Genomic DNA, 21023 nt, shown 5'->3' with positions numbered 1-21023 from the left:
ATGCACATCCATCCTGAAATCTTCCTGTTTATACATCTATGCTCAACATAGCAGCTTGAATCTGTCACGGTCTGTATGCTTTTCGTCTGATGCTAATGTAGTTTGATAAAATTAATTCAGCAAGAGTATATATGAGTGAGCCTTGATGTTCCTAATGAGATTAATTTGGAAAGTATCCATTTTGATAAGAGATCATAGTTTTGTGCAGCTACAGTTTTTTAATTCACTCTTCTTTCCATTTCCGTTGTTATGAAGTTCAGGCCTCGAGGTGCAAGAGGATAAAAGTAACCATAGTGTGTACACAAAAACTGTATCTCTGGCCTTGATCTCAACATAAAGAAACAAATCACAAATGCATGAACTGCATGCTATGAAACAATCTCTCATTATATAAATAAGGAAAACACCTAATCATCAGTATTGCCCGTTAAGAAAAACAACATGAATTCTTATGCTGCCTTTAATATATAAATCAGCCTAAAGCACTTTACATGAGTGTAAACAGAGAAAATTTGACCTTTGGGTACATAAAGAAATCTTGGGATAAGTGACCAACATTTTGGCTGAAGTACCAGTGAATATTAAAAAGAGGGAGGTTGGGGTATTTGTTAAGGTAATTGCAGAGCTTGAAGTTTAAACACTGAAAGCTTCATTGTCAGCGGTGGTAAAAGAAACTAAGAGTGCACAAGAGGCTAGAATTGAAGGAATTCAGAGCACACAGAGCTGGAGGAATCTAGAAGCCTCAGCTCTAAGTCAGACTACAAAAACTTATGCCTTTGTTTCTGTGTAGTTCTGAGGAAGTCCAGCATGGATAGCAGGGAGAATTTGGAGATGTGAACCAGTGTAGGTTAGCTGGAAGGGAGGTGAATTGGTGAACAGAATTTGATGCTATTTGGAATAGGACAAGAGTTTTGGATGCACCAAGGTTTACAGATGGGAGACCAGCCAGGAGGCTAATGGAATAGTTGAATGCAAATTTGTGTTTCAATGACAGATGCGTTGAGGTAGGGACAGTGATGAGGGGCGTTACACAGATGAAAGTAGGCTGCTTTAATAAAAATAGTGAAAGAGAATTAGGATCCTGTCAGAAAATATAAATGAGTATAGGCTGGTTCCATGACTTGGAGGATTTCTTCCAGCTTGAATGGAAAATACCAAGAAAAAAAATTGAAAACATTTTCTCGAACCTCTGAAAGCCTGACCAATGCATAGCAAAAATGAATTGTTATCTGTGTGCCTTCAGGTCATTTGTAAGTAAATTGAAAGTTTTCTTTGTTTCTTTTTCTGGTTGTTGGGACCTAACTTGAACTGTTCCCAAAGCATTTGGAATCAGGGCATAATAATACATTTCCCTCAGTTTGACATATCTAGGTCATTGAAGGGGACATGGATGACTTAAATAGAAATTCCTCATGGCATTGCAGTGGAATATTCTATTTACTATGGTATTACAATCGGATCTTTCATGTGCAGTAACTCAATTTATATCTGACAGAATTGCTTTGTGTTGAACCAGTTATTTAGTAATGGTAAAATTAAATATTCTTCAACGTACTTGAGCTCCATCAGCTAGCCTCCTCCAATAACACCTTATCAGCCGTGGCTCAGTAGTTGCAAGATCCCCAAATGCTATTTGAAAGGGAAAAAGGGAGATCATCCTGGTGTCCTGAGCAATACCCGTACCTAATCTACCACTGAGAATAGATCATCTAGTCATCTTAACGGTGCTTGTGGGACTTTGCTGTATGTAAATTGGTTCCATACTTCCTAAGCTACAGTTCAAAAAAAATGCTCAGCTGACTAGAATACTTAGGGATGTTGTGGAATCACAAAAGGTGCTGTTTAAATGCCAGTCCGTCTACATGAAAGTGACTTGAAACTTGTGCAGTAAAATGTTCTGTTCTGTGTACTTATCAAGCTCTTTTGCACTCTTGGTCAATATTTGGAATTGTTTTTGAATCATGTTTCCAAATCATTGCATGATAAAAAATAAACTGTAGAAACTACTGTGTTCTATACTCCATCGACTTTAAATCTGAGACTCTAAAGCCCATTTAACCGTAAGCAGTGGAATTTTAGATATATAATCGTCTTCAGTGGTGGAAATCTTAAGCAGAATGACGATGTGGATTATTGTTTAGCAACAATACAAGTCACTGAAAACAGAGAATACAACAATATAAAGGAGCTGACAGAAATAATGTGGATAGAAATGAATGACAAGGACAACCAGATAATACTTGACCGTTGCTATTAACCTGCTAATGAAGGAAGACAGATGGATCTAGCATTGCTTGCAATAGTAAGGCAGAATACAATGAAATATTTTTAGAGTATTTTAGTTTGGCAAAGATAAATTAGCCAGATGATAGACAATTTGAAAAAAAATGTTGACAATGTCATTATTATAAAATAAATGATTATAAGTTTAAGAAAATATGCAACGGGTCCTGGAATGGAGAACAGTATTTGGAAGACCATGAGTGTCAATTAGTAATCTGGGCCAAGTAAACGTTTGATTAAGTAGTTATTGTACAGCTGAATTTATAATGGCAATGTGGTCCAAGTATGAGGCAGTTGAGTCACACAGAAAATTAAAGTTGTTGGTTACACAGAGATTTAATCTGGAAGCTAAACTGTGACATTAAATAATAATAAGAAATGGAATGTTTAACTCAAATGTGATATGATGAATAAGACGAAGGCAAAGAGAAAAAGGAAAATCCTGAAGATTGATGTGATTAAGTAGGAAGTATAGATCACTAACTGTTTAAAAAGAGTTTTAAAACAAAACTCAGTATTGGAAAGGAGAAGAATAAGAGCATGTGGATCAGGAGGACACACAAGAGAGACTACAGATGCTGGAAATCAGGATCAACACACAAAATGCTGGAGGAACTTAGCAGGTCAGGCAGCATCTATTGGAGGGAAATGGACAGTCAACGTTTTGGGTTGAGGCCCGTCTTCAGCACTGGAAAGAAAGAGGGGAGAAGCCAGTATAACAGGCTGGGAGGAAGGGTAGAGTAAGAATTGGCGGGTGATAGATGGATCCAGGTGAGAGGGGGAAGATGGGGGTGTGTGGGGTGGGAATGATATAAGAAGCTGGGAGGTGATAGGTGGACATGACAAATGGCTAAAGAAGATGGAATCTGATAGGAGAGGACAGTGGACCATGGAATAAAGGGAAGGTGGTGGGGAACCAGAGGGAGGAATGTGTAGGGGATGGACTGATCAAGAGGATGGGGGAGGGGAAAGAGAAAGGCTATTGGGGCTGGTGGGATAATGGAAAACAAAGAGGGGACAGAGGGAAGTGGTTACTGGAAGTTGGAGAAATTGATGTTCATGGCGCCACATTGGAGATTGCCAAGGAGGAATATAAGGTGCTGTTCCTCTAATCTACGTCTGGCCTCAACTTGGTGTGGGAATAGGAAGTGGAGTTAAAATGGCTGGCCACTGGGAGATCCTGGCTGTTACGGCGGACGGAGAGGCACCGGTACAGTTGTCAGTGTAGCAGAGAAGGAGCTGGGGAGCGTTGCTGGAGTAGGTTTGCAACATGGATTGCTCCATGTAGCCAACAAAAAAGCAGGCATAACTGGGGCCCATGCGAGTGCCCATGGCTATACCTTTGGTTTGGAGAAAGTGGGAGGAGCTGAAAGTGAAGTTGTTGAGGGTGAGCACCAGTTCTGCCAGACGGAGGAGGGTGGTGGTGGAGGGGAACTGGTTGGGTCTGTTATCAAGAAAGAAGCACAGAGCCCTGAGGCCTTCTCCTTCACAAGATCCACATGCCCATTGTTTCTGCCTGTTCCTGCCCTACTGAACTCGTATCCTCGTATCTCAACTCCATCTTGTCCCCCTTGGCTCAGTCCCTCCCACCTACATCCATGAACTTCACGTGCACTCCCATCACTTCAACAGCTTTCAGTTCCCTGGCCCCAACTGCCTCATTTTCACCATGGACGTCCAGTCCCTGTACACTTCTATTATAGCCACTTCCTGCATTCATGCGGAGCTTGTCAATTTCAATAACTTCGCTACCAACTTCCACCCTGCCCTCAATTCACTTGGTCCATCTCTGACACGTCTCTCCCCTTTCTTGATCTCTCTGTCTCCATCTCAGGAGACAGATTATCCACCACCATCTTCTACAAACCCACTGACTCCCACAGTTATCTCGACTACACCTCTTCTCATCTTGTCACTTGCAAAGAATGCTATTCCCTTCTCTCCGTTCCTCTTCCTCTGCCCCATCTGTTCTCATGATGAAGTTTTTCATTCCAGGACATCCGAGATGTCCCTTTTTCAGAAAGTGGGCTTCACCCCACTGCTATCGATGCAACCCTCACCTGATACTCTTCTATTTCCCATACGTCTGCCCTCACCCCATTCCCCCCAGACATAACAGGGATAGAGTTCCCCTTGTCTTCCCCTACCACCCCATGAGCCTCTGCATCCAACATGTCATTCTCTGCAACTTCCGTCATCTCCAATGCAATCCCACCACCAGACACATTTTCCCCTCCCCTCCCCACCCCTCTCTGCTTTCTATAGGGATGGTTCTCTCCGTGACTTCCTTGTCTGCCTGTCCCTCCCCACTGATTCCCCTCCAGGCATTTATCCCTGCAACTGCGCTAAGTGTTACGCCTGCCCCTACACCACCTCCCTCACCACCTTCAGGGCCCTAAACAGTCCTTCGAGGTGAGCCAGTCCTTCACCTGTGAATCCATCGGTGTCATTTATGGCATCTGGTGTGGCCTCCTCTACATCGGTGAGACCCAATGCAGATTGCAGAATCGCTTTGTCGAACACCTTCACTCCGTCTGCCGTCACAGCCAGGATCTCCCAGTGGCCAGCCATCTTAATTCCACTTCCCATTCCCACACCGACGTGTCTGTCCAAGGCCTTCTCTACTGCCAAGTTGATGCCAGTCGCAGATTAGAGGATCAGCACCTCATATTCCGCCTTGGTAGTCTTCAACCTGACACCAAGAACATCGATTTCTCCAACTTCCGGTAACCACTTCCCTCTGTCCCACCTTTGTTTTCCCTTATCCCACTGGCGCCAATGTCCTTTCTCTTTCCCCTCCCCCACCCTCTCAATTTGCCCATCACCCGCACATTCCTTCCTCTGGCTTCTCTCCTTCCCTTTATTTCATGGTCTATTGTCTTCTCCTATCAGATTTCATCTTCTTCAGCCCTTTGTCTCTTCCACCTATCACCTCCTAACTTCGTACATCATTCCCACTCCACCCCTCCCCCACCTACCTATCTTCCCCCTCTCACCTGGATCCACCTTTCATCTGCCAGCTCCAACCCTCCCCCCACCCTTTTATACTGGTGATCTTCCCTCTTTCTTTCCAGTCCTGAAGACGGGTCTCAACCCGAAATGTCGACTGTCCATTTCCTTCCATGGACACTGCCTGACCCACTGAGTTCCTCCAGTGTTTTATGTGTTGCTGCATGTGGATCAATGAAATGAGCATGAAGGATTCATAAATATATTGCAGGTTAAAAATCTTACCAATTTTTTGAGGAATAAATTAAGCAAAAACATATGGAAGATCAGAAAGTTGAAGCTGTGTTTAGATTTAATCTGTGTGTTCATAAATAGTCTTTGAAAAATTGTTTTGGGATTCAATATTGAATGTAATATCAAGAAAATCTGAATATGCTACCAAGTATTTCACAGGATGCCAAAAAGTAGATTATGGATGGAACTATGTAAAGAAAAAGGGTGGATCAAATGAAACTCTGACCAAGGGTCTCATATCTGAAACATTAGCTGATTCTCTCTCCGCAGATACTGCTAAACCTGCCGAGTGTTTCCACCATTTGCTGTTTTTATTTCAGATTTCAAGCATCTGCAGTTTTGTTTTTGATTTTAGCCAAAAAACTGAATCCATTTTCATTGGGGGAAGTGAATGGAGAGTACATAAATGCATAATTAGTGCATGAAATTGGGTAACTGGAAATAATGCAGATATATGTGGGCTATTCAATTTGGCCTGTACAAGACTAGAAATTAATGTGACATCTTTTCCCATGGAACAGTAGAATCAGATTCACAGGAAACTGAATTAAAGCTATCTTTGTTAATATATTTTAATTAGTTTCTCAATCTAGTAACACCTCACATTTAAAAATGTTATCCTTAGCTGTCAAATCTCTTCACAATCTTGAATCTGTTTATCTCCATAACCTCCTCTCACCCTGAAACCATTACAAAACTCTCCATTCCTCCAACTCCGGCCTCTTTCGTTCATCCCTCTCCCAGTCACGGTGCTATCAGCCTGAGCCCTGAGGTATAGAATGGCCTCTTTACGCTTCTCCCCCATGCCATTTATTAAATTGCATTCTACAATCTCTGTAAATTTCACTTTGTGTCATATTTTGTTTCAAAATGTTCTTGTGAAGTTTCACAGGACATTTCGCTATATTTAAGATGCTATAGAAAAGTTAGTCATGGTTGTTGCTGTCTGATGAAAATTTTGGCTAGCTACCAATTTCTTGTTGCAGTCCTGTGCCAAATTTTGTCTGACAATGCCTCTGTGAAGTGCTTTGTTCTTGGCTGTTATATAAAGGCATCTTTTAAGAGTAGGATGGAGGTAATAAGTCTTGACTTGAAAGATTAAACACCTAGAACAAAGCAGGTTTTGTAACTAAGATAATGGATGCGCCATCCATAAAACAGAACTGGTTGAGGTCAGATTAATATTTGGGGTACTTCTCAGTTCTCATTGTAGCTTGGGAAGAAGCATTACTTTCCAGTAAAGCTTGTTTTTGTTTTGGTTGCCATTGTCTTGTGTATGGAATCCCTTCTTCTTCCATTTCTAAGCTCTGTTAGGGATGGCCAATCTGACTTTTTCATTTCCAGCTACTTTAAGTCAAAATGTCACTTACAGCAACTGCTGATGACACAACACATGACAAAGCAGCAGCCTGCCTGTTAACATTTATTTGTAGAAGATTAATGTGAAAGTAAAACTCATCACAAACTGGTTCAAAGGCATGAAAGTAAAAATTTCAATTCAGAACAAGAAATTGTGACTTCTTATTGTGCAGAGGGTAGAGCAAAATCCCTTTATAGCACTTATTAATTATTTGCTACAAAGTGCAAAACATTTTTAACACATTCCACCTGCTGTAAAGTTAATCACATTTACAGGACAGTAGTTTTAGTGGGTTTCCTCTCCTCTCCTCTCCTCTCCTTCTCTTATCAAGTCATTATCAAACTCCAATAGCTGGAAACAGAGCATAGGAAAAAATGGGTCTTCCTTCAGGTGGCAGGCAGTGATAGTGGGGATCAGTACGTCATAGGGAACAGTACCTGTGCTCTGGATAATCACAATATCTATCAATGATTTGGATGAGGGAACAAAATGTAAAATCTCTTAAGTCTGGAGATGACGTAAAGCTGGGTGGGTGAATATATATCTGTGTGTGTGTGACTCTATCCACTTTGATTATTAAAATCAAAAAGTCTGTTGTCAGAATGATGATAGATTGGGAAAAGGGAAGACACAATGAGACCTGGGTGACCTTGTACACTAATTGTTGAGAACAAGTGTTAAGGTGCAGCAAGCAGTTAGGACAACAGAACAGTGGTGCAGCTAGTAGATCTGCTGCTTCATAGCTCCAGTGACATGGGTTCGATCCTGATCTCTGGTGCTGTCTGTTTGGTGTTTGCACATTCTCCCTCTGATGCGTGGGTTTCTTCCATGTGCTCTAGTTTCCTCCCACATACCAAAAATGTGTGGGTTGGTGGGTTAATTGACCACTGTAAGTTGCTCCTCATGTCATCCTAATTGCTCCTAAGCTAGATAAATTGTAGGGGTTGGGGAGGAGTTAGCATTGATAGGAATGTGGGAGAATTGATTGGACTGGTGTAAAAATGGGTGCTGGATTGTTGGCTGGACTTGTTGGGCTGAAGGGCCTGTTCCTGTGCTATATCTCTCTGTGACTCTATGAAAGCAAATGGCCTTCGCTGCAAGAAGATTTGAGTATAGGAACAATGATTTAGAGGAACTTGGTGAGATCAGGTCTGTAGTCTCTGTGGAGCTTTCACATTCTTATCTGAGGAAGGATGTTTTTGCCAAGCAGGGAGTGCAACAAAGATTTACTGAACTGACTCCTGGGATAGCAGGATTAATGTAAGAGGAGAGGTTGGGTCATCAGCCCTGTATTCACTGGAATTTAGAAGAATGAGAGGGAATAGAAACCTACAAAATTCCAACAGGACTAGACAGACTGGATACAGGGAGGATGTTCCTGATGGCTGCAGAGTCCAGAACCTGGAGTCACAGACTCACGATATGCCATTTAGAACTGAAATCAGATGAAAATCCTTCACAGGAGGATGGGAAGCCTGTGGAATTCTCTGCCACAGAAGACAGTGGAGACCAAGTCATTAAACATATTTAAGCAAGGGGTAGGTATGTTTCTTAATGTCAAAGGGATCAAGGGATATGGGGAGAAGGCAGGAACTGGGTACATAAGTGAATGATCAGGCATGATCATGGTGAATGGTGGAACAGGGACGAAGGACTGAATAGCCTCCTGCCTTATATTCTATGTTTCAATGGTACTGTAGATGCTTCAGTGACCAATATTGTGACTAACGAGTGCGATGTGTGCCCTAATCAAGATGAGCTAAAAAGATATCATCTCTCCTCAAGGAAGAGCAGATCACTGTGGCGGGTTGAATTTCCATTTTTTGAGATGCACAGTGTTATCCAGTATGTTGATTAATAGTCCTGTAATAAATTGGGAATCTAGTTATGGATAATTTCATTTCTGATTAATAAATGGGTTTTAAAAAAAAGAACATTTTTGCGTCCTTGATTCATACACGTTCATATTCTGTATCTGGGTTCGTTGATGAATTCAGTAAAAGCATTCTTTGTGAGTGTTTTTTGATTGTCTTGAATGCTTTGTCAATGGTCACTAATTGGTGGTGGAAAAATGATTAGTAAATTCATATACTTGGTGCATACGCATGAACTTGTGTAAGGGGTTTTCCACCAAAATTAACACATATGGTTATTTTTTTCAGAATTTCACTCATTTTTTAAATGTATTTGGAGCTGCATGTCTGCACATACAATTAGTTTTTCATGGTGTTTAGGTGATAGCTTTGATTTTACGCCTGTGAGGCACTGTGAAACGCACAAACACTCGTCTTCCTCCTCTCCCAACTCCGAACTTCATGGTCAAAACCTACAAATTAAACTATTCCACCTTCCATCCACTGTAATCTAAAACTCCACCGTCCATCCACTAAATCACACCATGTTCTGTCCACCCATCACCACTGCACTCATTGGTGTACACTAGTTGTTCAAAGAAAAAGTTAAAACAATAGAATTATTTTTTATATTTTAAATTATCGATACTAATTGAAAAGGGAAAGAATTGGCTCCACATTTTAAAAATGTTCATTTTCAGTGCAACAGTGATTGTTTGGACATCATTTGTTAAAAATTTACTTGAAATTTAAGGGATAGACCCTGACATTTTTTGGAGAATTTCGGGAGATGTGTCACTTAAGTACCACATCTTCAAGCTGGTCATGTGTTTCAATGCTGAGTCTTTTTGGTGCAGGTTCAGAAGGAGCTGGGCATATCATTCTTGCTGATTTCTGAATTTATCTGTACACATGTGGCCTCCAAATCTTGAGTCCAAATTACTTTTTAATAGCTGTATGCACTATTAGCTTGAGAAACAAAGAACTGCAGATGCTGGAATCTAGATGAAAAACACTATGATGCTGGAAGAACTCAGCAGGCCAGGCAGCATCCGTGGAGAAAAGCAGGGGTTCAGCGTTACGGGTCAGGACCGTTCTTCAGGACTGAAGGTAGGAAAAGGGGAAGCCCAATATATGGGAGGGAAAAGCAGAGCAGTGATAGGTGGACAAAAGAGGGGATATGGGGTGGGCACAAGGTGGTGATAGGTAGATGCAAGTAAGATATAGTGATAGGCAGGTGTGGGGGAGGAGGGGAGTGCAGATCCACCGGGGGATGGGTCAAAGGTAAGGAGGGAAAGGAAAAAAAAGGGTAGAAAAAAAGAGAGACTAGGAAAGGGAAGAAGAAGCATGGTTGGGGGGGGGGGGGGGTTGATTGAGGGGATTACTTACAGTGGGAAGAATTCAATGTTCATGCCGTTAGGCTGCGAGGTTCCAGGATGGAAAATGAGATGCTCTTCCTCCAGTTTGCGCTTGGAATTCTCCTGGCAGTGGAGAAGGCCGAGGACTGACATATCTGTGATAGTGTGGGGGGGGGGGGGGGGGGGAAGTTGAAGTGACTGGCGGTGGGGAGATGCAGATCGCAGTTACAGACAGCGCAAGTGTTCTGCGAAATAGTCACCTAGTCTGCGTTTGGGCTCACCAATGTAGAGGAGGCCACAGTGACCGCCTGCTTTTCTTCACGGATGCTGCCTGGCCTGCTGTTCCTCCAGCATCATAGTGTTTTTCAGCACAATTAGCTTCATTATTACTTACACCACACAACTAAATATCACCCCTTATACAACAGCTCAACCAAAGCTTCCATTTTACTTTATCTCCATCTAGTGCCAGTAACCAGTACCTGCATCGCTTGTACAGGCAGTCCCTGAGTTGTGTAAGGAATCTGTTCCTGAGAAATGTCTGCAAGCCGATTTCTCTGGAAGACAGAAAAGTCTGTTTTCTATAGCTACTGACATCGTATTGCTCTATATGTACTTGCTATAATTCTTTAATTTCATTGAATTATCACCCTAATGCTACCCATAATTAAACTAATGGAATATGTACCGTATCCAGTCAAGTCAAGTCAAAGTCAGGTTTATTGTCATATGCACAAGTACATGTATGCACAGGTGCAATGAAAAACTTACTTGCAGCAGCATTATAGGCATAGCATAGCATCATATAAGCAGATTCACAAGAAAAACATACATTAAATATAAATTAAACAATTTTGCAAGAAAGAACACAATTAACACAAAAAAAAATCAAGGTCCATTTTAGAGCAAAGTGGTCATAGTGTTGCTAAACTCTAGTTGTGCAAGTTGGTTCAAGAACCAAATGGTTGAAGGGAAGCAGCCGTTCTTGAACCTGGTGGTGCGAGACTTGGCTTCTGTACCTCCTGACCGATGGTAGCTTTGAGAAGATGGCACGGCCCAGAAGGTGAGGATCTTTGTTGATGAATGTTGCCTTCTTGAGGAAGTGCCTCCTGTAGATACTACTGATGGTGGGGATGTATTGGGCTAAATCCACTACTTTCTGCATTAATGAATACCATGAAACATTTTATTATTACTATTACTAGCTTGAAAATTGCTTAGAAATGCATGGGAGAATTTGCATAAAGTCAGATTTATGTTAGTCAGGTCATTCATAATCTAGGGAGCCTGTGTATTTTTTTCAAATTCTGTATATCTGTAAAGAATTGTTATACAGAAACTATATTATAAATTATGTCAGATTTCCTGCTTCCAGTTTTTTTCCAACATCTACTTGTGAATATATATTGAGAAGCTTCCTGTAGTCAATTACCACAAAAGCAAGGAAAATATAATTTATGTAACACTTTTCACGTCCTAAAAATACCTCAAAACACTTAGGTAAATTTCCTTTTGAAGTGGAGTTATTTACAATGGAGGAAACTAAACAGCCAATTTGTGGACAACAAGGACTGAAAAAAGACAATGAAATAAATGATTAGATCATCTACTTCCGCTTTGAAATTGACCCAGGTTGTCTTTTTTGACATTTGAATGTTCATCCTGGTATTGCACTGAATGAAGTAGGCTGTTAGAAAATGCTGACCTTTTACCCCCTCCTCGTGTCTGAGTGGATTCTGTGGCATATAGAGCTTGTGTGACTTGTCAGTAATCTGCACCCACCAATCCACTGGACCTTTCTGACCACCCAATTCAGCACATAGTTTCAAGGAACTCCTTCTGGTCCCACTGCCCTGGCCTTGTCAACTTCAAGTGAATGAATGGAACAAAGCATGAACTGCAAACACCGTTCAAGACAAGGAACTCATTCAAATCTCAGTGGGAAGGTTCCCTGGGCTTCACCAGCCTCAAAGGATAGGGGTGATTCTAAACAGGTTTAGAATGGAACTTTAGCAATGTGTCCACTTAATGCATAAATACCAAATCAAACCCTCCTCCCTGTGCATGTGGTAATCTTATAACCACATCAAAGGAAGTCATTTGGACCATGTCTTCTCCCAGGGGAGCAATCCCATCAGCCACATCCCTCCTCTCCTTATTTCCCAATCCCCCTGCAGCTTATTCTCTGTCACACATGCCATCAACTTCCCTTTGATTCTAACATTGCCTACATTGGGGGTAATTTACAGTGGCCAATTAACATACCCATATCTTTGGGATGTAGGAAGAAATATGACTATATTTTTTAAAAAGTCATTTCTGTAAATGCCCTAGGGTTATGAAAAGAACTTAGAACAAACAATAGACCATATCATAACATCCTGCCCTTTCTTATAAATGTGATGGAGATATCTTTCAAATAAACACCATCTGAAGGCCCAAACAATGGCTTGCAAACCACAAACTCAATTTATAAATGTTGTTGCAGCCATATGCAGGATCTGTTTTATGATTTTTGTTGAGGTATAAACATTAACAGGCATTTTCAGTTTTTCATTGGAATAACGCAGGAGATACTTGAACATTTCTCTTTATTTTCCCTTCCCCCTGCAACTTATTCTCTGTCACACATGCCCATTAACTCCCATTTGCTTCTTACATTGCTTACTTTAGTGGTCATTTCCAGTGGCCATTTAAACTACCTGTGCTTTCGTGCAAATGTGAACCAAACAGCTGATATCCAGAGGAGAGAGTGACTGCTCTTGCTATCAAGGCAACTTCTGGCAAATTGCGATATCAAGTCATCCCAATAAAAATGAAGCTCAATGGAAATTGGAGGGAAAAGATTGCATTGTCTAGAGTCATACTTTACAGAAAAGAAGGTGATTATAGTTCTTAGAGGCTAATGCTTTCAGACCCAGAACATTGCAATAAGCACAGATCTTGTGTTTCACTTTATGGTGGAATAAACATTAATCTCACTGAAACAATCAGATGATAATTTGGAGGAGAATTCACAAAAAGAGCACATTGATATTATCCGTGGTGTGAAGGGATTTGCAAGTTGTTTATAACAAGAGTAACTCTGCTATTCTGGATCAGCACTTTATTTACTAATGTAGCGACTCACCGTCCGAGCAAGTGAACCAGCTCGGCGGTCTGGTCGCGTGTTGTCGGAGCAGCGAGGCCCAAGATGGCGTTGGGCCTTCGTCTTCCCCGAGCGACAGGGAGAACCCGCGCGCGGGGAAGGTTTGATGACATAGCGTATACGTTATTGCCGTTTTCGGTGGGCGGGAACAGTCTCTCTTAAAAGGCTCGCGCAAGGCGGGAAAATAAACCAGTTCTTGTTCTGAAACCCATCAACTAGTGTCTTGTTTTCACATCGCAGTGGCAGCTGCTACACTAACTATTTGAATTTTATTGCCAAACATGGCTGGAATAAATTATGTTCTATCAATATTTTATTGTACCTTTTACAATTAAAAAAGCACAAATACCAGATGCTCAACAACACAGGGAAAGCAAATATATGGATTACCAATTATAAAGCAGTTATATGTTGCAGAATGATTAGAGAATATTTATTTTTAATGACTTGATTGTATTTGTTTTTTGATTGAAGACCACTACAAATAAGTTTTATCTTATCTTTGTGAAAGTGCAGTAGAAGGCACTGGATGGTGGAGAATCCCTCTGCAAATCAGGGGAACAATGATTTGTTGAAGCAATGGCCCAGTTGTTGCTTTGGCTAAAATATGATGGCACTCTTTCTAACTCAAAGCATGTGGGCTCACATTTTACCAGAGGCTTGACCATGTGCCAGCTGAGATCACACCAGTTTGTACTGCGTAACTGCAGTATTGTCAAAGGGTGCCAGCTTTTGAATGGTATGTTAAATCAAGGCTCCACACTGCCTTTCTTGTGGATGTACAACCTAGAAGTTCACTTCAGGGCACCTTGCTACCATGCATAACTAATTGAAAACGCAGATAATGTATTTTACCATTTAAAATGTCTTCTTAAATGAATCATGTGTCACAGTTGTAATAGTAATCGAAACAGCTAGAAGAAGTAACAATTTTTCAAGTATTTATTCATAATTCTTTAATTGCAGTGTATTGAGTGAAGTTCCATCAGGTTTTAAGAGTATCATCAATCTTTACAATTAAAGATCTTAAAATTCATAATTTCTAGGAGGGAAAAGCATAAAGTATGCAGTACATTTTGTTTTTGTTATTTAGCGTTTTGCTGATATCAAGTGCCAATACCAAAGTGGTGATGATCTATATCATATGAAAAATAAACACGTGAATGCCCGAGGGCTCAATGCAATGTACACCAGTGAAGGAACCCTGAGTTCCCCATACATAATTTACGACTGATTTTAAAGACGTATATATTTTAACTGAGTTGTTCATAAATACATATGATTGAATATTTTTGTTTGTTTGGGCTGGAGGAACTAATTTTGCTCTACGGTCAACTGTTGGGAAATATAACCAGTCTAACAGCAGTAGGTGAAAGCGCGGGGTGTGTTTATTATCGCCGGTTTAACTCGATGTAGATATTCATGGAAAGGCACCTTAGAAAGAATAGGCACTTGATCGAGACGTTGGAGGTTTTGCCACTTCCCTGGAACATTAAACAGAATAACAACACCACGAGGGACTTTTTGCATTGCCGCGTTTTAATTTTGGAGGTTTCTACTGCATCAGGGAGGAAAAATGGCAACGTCCCTCAATTTGCATCAGTTTTTTAAGCACAAAATAAACTCTCTTCCTGTTGTTAATCTTCCCACCCAATACCCTTCCACAGCAGCCTCGCCTGCTTCATTGTTTCGTTGCTGCTCTTAAACACATGGAACGCTTTGGTTGAAGGAAGCGCGATTTTTTAATATAAACCCTCCTTGATTATTCCCGCGTTCCTTTAAAGGGAAGAAGATACTACCGTCTCCTCAGTAACGTTGCATTAAGGGATGTTACCCGATGCCTCATCGGGCGGCCCTTTGGAGCACTATTCCTAATAAGGAAACTATCTGGAAGTAACAGTCGAGCCGAGAAAAGAGTTTGTTGGGGGGGGGGGGGGGTCGGTGGAGGGATAAATGGCCACTTTTATTTGCAAATTTCACAAAACTCAAGAGAGCCAAGTCATCATCAGAGAGGGTTCGATGCAAGAGCCCAGAAGCTGCCAACGCAGACGAAAATGATAGGGAAAGGAGTTCCATGCTGTGCAAGACATCGACCGGACTGAGCAGGGGCAGAGCCTTGCATTCAGAGGAAAAGAGCGCCGAGGAGTTTGATTGGCAGCCGGGGCGCGCGCCAGCCGTCACCAGCTGGTCCACGAGTGAGGGCGCACGCCCGCTTGAGCGCCGCCGCCCCCGCACCGAGCACCGGAGCTGGATGGGTGAGTCGGAGAGGGGGGAGCCCACGCCCGCTGGATTGTTTTCTCCCCCAAGTTTTTTGCAGTGTAGGGTAAGACAGCGGAAGTTTCCCCCCTCAAATTCCACCCGCATAGTGCCAGAGAGCGAGGAAGTGTGATGCTCAGGCTGCCTGGTGAAGTGTTAATGTTTACTGTAAGCAACCTATTGGGGCACCTACTGTGCACCAATCGCTGGCGAACCTTTCCCCAGTGGGGCTGCTCCCAATTTCTTAAAGGGACGCCTGCCCGAAAGTTCTGCTGGATGCCTGAAAATGGGGCTAAAGGGTATAAGCTTGGATCGTTGACATTAGTTGGGTGGAAATTATTATGTTGTTCACACTAATGGTCTGGTTTGGCTGGAATTTATCCGCACTGCTGTTGATAGGATACAGGGAGCTGCGGTTAGCTGATGACTAATTAACCTTCCAATTGTGTATTCTTCTCTATAATCATCTTTCTTTCTCTATGCAATCATTTTCTTCGTTTTCTCCATTAGTATTTATACATCTGTGTAATTAATTTTCAGAGACTCTTCCTTAATTTATTAAATATGTTATGGTATTGTGTGTTTGACATGCCCTTCCAAAAATGATCAGCTTTAAATCCCCAAGCACATCCTGAAACTGCCATGTTCCTTTTAGCTGCGATGTCGCTAACGAACGTTTGACCTTTAAATGGGAAATGTCTGTTTTATTAATGGGTGATTGGCGGGAGTTCCAAGCTCAATAAAATGATGTGTAGACTTCCGTTAAGTAATGTTTATCCTGGTGTTACCATGACAGTGTTTTTGCAGATGTTTTATTACGATTCTATGCAGAATAGTCAGGAATGACATGACGGTGGCCTGACCATGCCTATTGCTGCTAATCACTCCTGCAACCACAAGTCACATTATCACTGCACAACATGGGTGGAATGAGCTTTTAAAATAGAGTTGAATATATATTTGAAAAGGGAAGAGATGGAGGAAAGGACAGTCTCAATATGAATGGCTTCCTGTTCTTTATTCTGTGCTTCTGTACCTTTTGCATTGCAAAATATTGGACCAATTAATATCAACAAGATTTCCTCAGCAGCCCCATAGTGGTCTTTGAACAACGATGCAGTTTAATATATTAAAAGTGTATTGGGGGTATAAGTAGGAATAACATCCAGTGGTCTGGAAACTATGTCCTACACCAATCAAGTCCTGGGTGTGCTGGATTAATGGAGTGTTACTGTATTACAGTTTGAACATGCAGGCTGTTGCAGAATTGTCTGGAGCAATCCATGTATATGCGGTGGGTTCCAGTTAAAAAGTTCCCTTTTCTAGAAATTGAGAAGATATTTCATGCAGTCTTTGCATATTATATATTTCTGACAGTAAGTTCTCTTTCTTTTCTCTAATCTTTTTCTTTCTTCTCTCCACTATACAAAGCTGTCACCTCTATCTGGGCCACCATTCCCTGGGTGCTGGCCTCATGGGACGGTGAAAACTGGAAGGCTGTTTGACTTTTTGGAAGCCGCAGGGGAACATAATTCTGTCCTTCCCTGTTGTTGATGTCAGGGGTTGCTAGGAAGCAATCTGAAATGCTAAGGCCAAACCAACAGCCATGCTTAGTAATTTGGTTGTGATCTACAGATTTGGTACAGATTAGGGGTTGAATTTGAGTCTTGCCTACATCTATATAGAACAAAAGTAGCAATGTACAGCGGAATATTGTCTTTTAAAGTAGTGAGCATTTTCTTGTATTTGAGTGGTGATGGTATATGACAGTTATGGCTGTGGTGGTGGGTGCTGACTCTGTGCATGCCTTCACGTGCAGTTAGACTGATGCTTGCGGTAAAAATCTCCACTGCAGGTAAATGACCACGAACGTACAGGTGGTCATGCGTACTGTGACTGTGGGACCAGCTGATGGACTGGTCGTGTACTTGGTATTCATATTGGTGTGATATGAGTGAATAGGACACAGATGAATATTTCCACATGATTTATGTTGCATATTTGTAGTGGAACATTTGCCAGTATTTTGGCCTGCTGTTTAGAACTCTTAAAAAAGCTAGGTCATCAAAATACTGGTATTTAAAATAAAGAGTCTTCCTGGGGAACAGAATAGTTTTCCAGACTGTTGCATGATCCATGTTGTGTGGTCCCACATTTTCATTTCCAAGTAGTACACTTTTGATCCAGTCTAAGAATAATATCATTGTTTTCCACAGGCTTTATTAATCCTGTTGTCCTTGTACCTCCGCAAGAGTCAAAATCTCCTTGTGATCATTGATGGTTTTGTTCTGTAACTCCTTATGCAGTGGAAACTCAGTTGAGAGCCTTTCAGAGGAAGGTGGTTTTCATTCATCTGATCAAACTCTTGTGGGATTTTTGTGGCATTCTTGCAGTCCAGATGAAGGGTTTTGACCTGAAATGCCAACTGTCCACTTCCCTCCACAGATGCTGCCTGGCTTGCTGAGTTCTCCAGATTCCAGTATCTGCAGTCTCTTGTGTCTCTCTTGTGGGATTTCACTTGGGTTACAGAAATATAAAGCCAATATGCTAAATTGTTACACAAACCAAGGAATATTAGATGTTTTGTACGAATCATTGTGGTACCATCATAATTGAACATTAAGGTAATCGTTATTCAATTATGCCTAAAGGGAGTCAACTATTCACAATTCCACTTGGATAAAACTATGAGTTGAAACATATTAGCATATTTCCCAATTTCTAAAGGTTCAGAGATGCCAAAGAAATGATGCATTACCTTAGAAACAATCATTTTTCCCTGAGGAAGCTTGCTGTGCTAAGTATGCAAAAACATTGAAACATTCCTGATGCAATGTTCTGTTCTCTGGTCTTCAATGAAATTTTTAAACTTGAGCCAGTTTAGTGATATTTGTTGGTGAAAATAAAAAAAACTACAAACACTGGAAACTAAAATAAAAACAGAAAATGCTGTAAATACTCAGCAGGTCAAGCTGCATCTGTATGAAGAGGAACTGAGTCATCATTTCAGGTTGAAGGGTCCAGCATTTTCTGTTTATGTTTTAATGTTATTTGTTCTTGCCTTCTAATACTTCATCTAAACTATTAATTCAGCTTCACTTTTCATTGTTGATACTACAACACAATGAGTTGGTGCAGGGAGTAATTGAAGGATCCAATTTCAATAGATCTGCTCTAGATATTAGAAGGTTAGATCATTTTATCCACTATTTTTAATTCTGCACGGTGAAACTTTTGAGGATTAGATATATACTTGAAAATATTCCAGGACTCTAGAGTGGGGAGAGAAGAATAGCTAGATAGCTCTTTCAGAGTAGAGCTGCTAACTTACAAAATTACAGAATATCTAGGAGCCTGATCATACTGCTAATAAGTGATCTTGACATTTTGCCTGCATTTATTTCACATTCATTCTAAGTTAATGCTTATTAAAATGCCTGTTGAATTGCACCTGCTTCATGCAAATTTAACTCCTATTTGTGAAAATCTATAGACTGAGGAAGACCAAAATAAAATGAAAGCAGTAATCCAAATTGCTAAAATAGTTTGTTAAAAGTAAAATAGCTTTTAACAATAAAGCAGCTTGGCAATGCATTGTGTTGTATGAGGGATTTGTACCCTGACCCAGTTTCAACCAGTTTATTTTGTTGTGATTAAAGTTTTTTCAGAGGGCTAGAAAGATCCTACAAAAAATTGTTTCTGTGTCAACTTTAATGCTAATGGACATGAGTGCATAAGTGAAATTAATGCACTTGGTTGGCACTGGATTGACAGGCTAACTTGGAGGGGCTACTGAGTTGGCTGAAGATGGCTCATGAAGTAATAAGCAATGCACAGATAACTAAAAGACTTTCTTAATTTAAAATATTGTTCAGGCTGCTTACCATGCACTCAAACATTACTGTAATTTGTTTTTCTTGAAAATGTGTCACACAATCACTTGAAATATCTCTTTGGATATACTGCATCACAGTGTGAGAGATGGCCATTACTCTCTATTTTCCTGATTTTTTTTTCCTCCCAACTCTCATTTGTAGCGACAACTGCAATATTAAGCTTGGGTGGAGCAAGTTTACTCTGAACCATTACAGGAGTACGAAAGGATTTTGATAGATTTTATTTGCCTTTACTAGCACCCAAGCTTTCATCCATATTTATCATTTCTCCTTCCTCCCTGCCTGCCTCCCTTTACAAACTCCAGCCTGTACAGAACACCTCTTTCTGTGTCCTAACCCACACTCTGTTATTCTCATAACTCTTCTTCCATACATTTAGCTTGAGTGCTAAAGCTGATCATCAATCCCTCTGTTGCCCCAATTGATTTTGGTTACTCGTACCATAATTTCTGGCCTTCTGTGTTTTTTTCCCCATTCCATTTTTATTGCTCTCCCATTTAACCATCCTGCCTTTATTCTCTAAAACTTGTCACTTAAACCTTTCGATGTGATCCCAACCACATATCATTCATCACGACTGCTTATACTAGGCAGATGGCATCATTTTCAGTTCCCACGGAAGTCAAGCGAGAAAGTGCCATTTATTATACTTGAAGCTTGAGCAATTCAAAGTTGCATTGGAAAACAAAAATGTTTACAGTGGTCTAGAACTTCATAGTTCTTAACTGCTTGAGAAATTGATGGACATCTTGGAATGCTTCAAAAAGTTGATGTATTCCAGGCAAATTGGATTAGTACAAATCTGCCTGCTATACTTTGTAGGAACCATAGTTCTCTTTCTTCATTGTAGAAAACCTTCTTAAATTGAGTCTCTTTGACCAAACTTTTAATTTCCTTTCCTAACTGCTTAACAATGGCTTATTTCCCATTTTCTTCAGCTTAGTCATCTTTGGTGCCATGTTCTTTATTAAGATTGTATATGGATGCACCCTGTTGCTTTCTTCAAACAAAGCATTGCTATTTGAGCCTTAGGCTCCAAAGTGTCCATTGAATAATTTATTTGAACTTAAAAAACTGTATTATCCCTACACTAGGAAGTCTTCTGAAAGTTTTGTTTCTAGAAGATAAGCTGTCTGCTCTGATCATATATCATTCATAGAAAGGATGTACAGCTAACAATATGCTGTAAATAGCATCATGTCAAATAATTTAAGTAAATTTCAGAATGATATAGTAATACATATCTCAGGTTAACAATGAGTTGCTTTCCACACCTCAGCAAAATGTAACTTATTTTCATTTAACAAAACTAGAAATGTTATTTATCAAAAAGATTTGTGATTCAGTATATTTAATATTGAGAGCATAACAATTTTCAGTTCTTGGAAGTATTCAGATAATCTTTGGTTTTGTGTTCATGGAATAATCTGAGACTTTTCACAACACTTTTTGTCAGCATTTCCAGCATTTATTCCTCCCCATTGTAATTTTCATAAATAACACATTCTTGGCTTCCATATTTTTATTATCCTTTTTAAATACTTTTTTTCCCTGTAGAATCACCTGCCCAACTGGTTACTGATCTCTTCCCTTTGGTTGTCTCTCCCATCTCTTGAACTATTGGTT

At 40.6% G+C, this 21023-nt stretch overlaps 1 protein-coding gene across 4 annotated transcripts in view; it reads left to right on the top strand.

Annotated features, from left to right (window-relative positions):
- The window catches only part of LOC127569850 (rho GTPase-activating protein 6-like), a 439093-nt gene that overhangs the window by 285795 nt on the left and 132275 nt on the right, over positions 1 to 21023 (top strand). The window contains exon 1 of one of the 4 annotated variants that reach the window (XM_052014830.1): positions 15301 to 15500. The exons of 2 other annotated variants lie outside the window; for them this stretch is intronic. The gene's annotated coding sequence lies outside the window, so the exon portion shown is untranslated. Of the gene's footprint in view, positions 1 to 15300; positions 15501 to 15530; positions 15569 to 21023 lie in introns of those variants that run through there. One more of the 4 variants, XM_052014831.1, reaches the window with a different exon arrangement.

The sequence above is a fragment of the Pristis pectinata genome, chromosome 4 (genome assembly GCF_009764475.1).
Source record: "Pristis pectinata isolate sPriPec2 chromosome 4, sPriPec2.1.pri, whole genome shotgun sequence".
NCBI classification, from domain to species: Eukaryota; Metazoa; Chordata; class Chondrichthyes; order Rhinopristiformes; family Pristidae; genus Pristis; species Pristis pectinata.
This window is presented reverse-complemented; position numbering and strand designations above follow the sequence as displayed.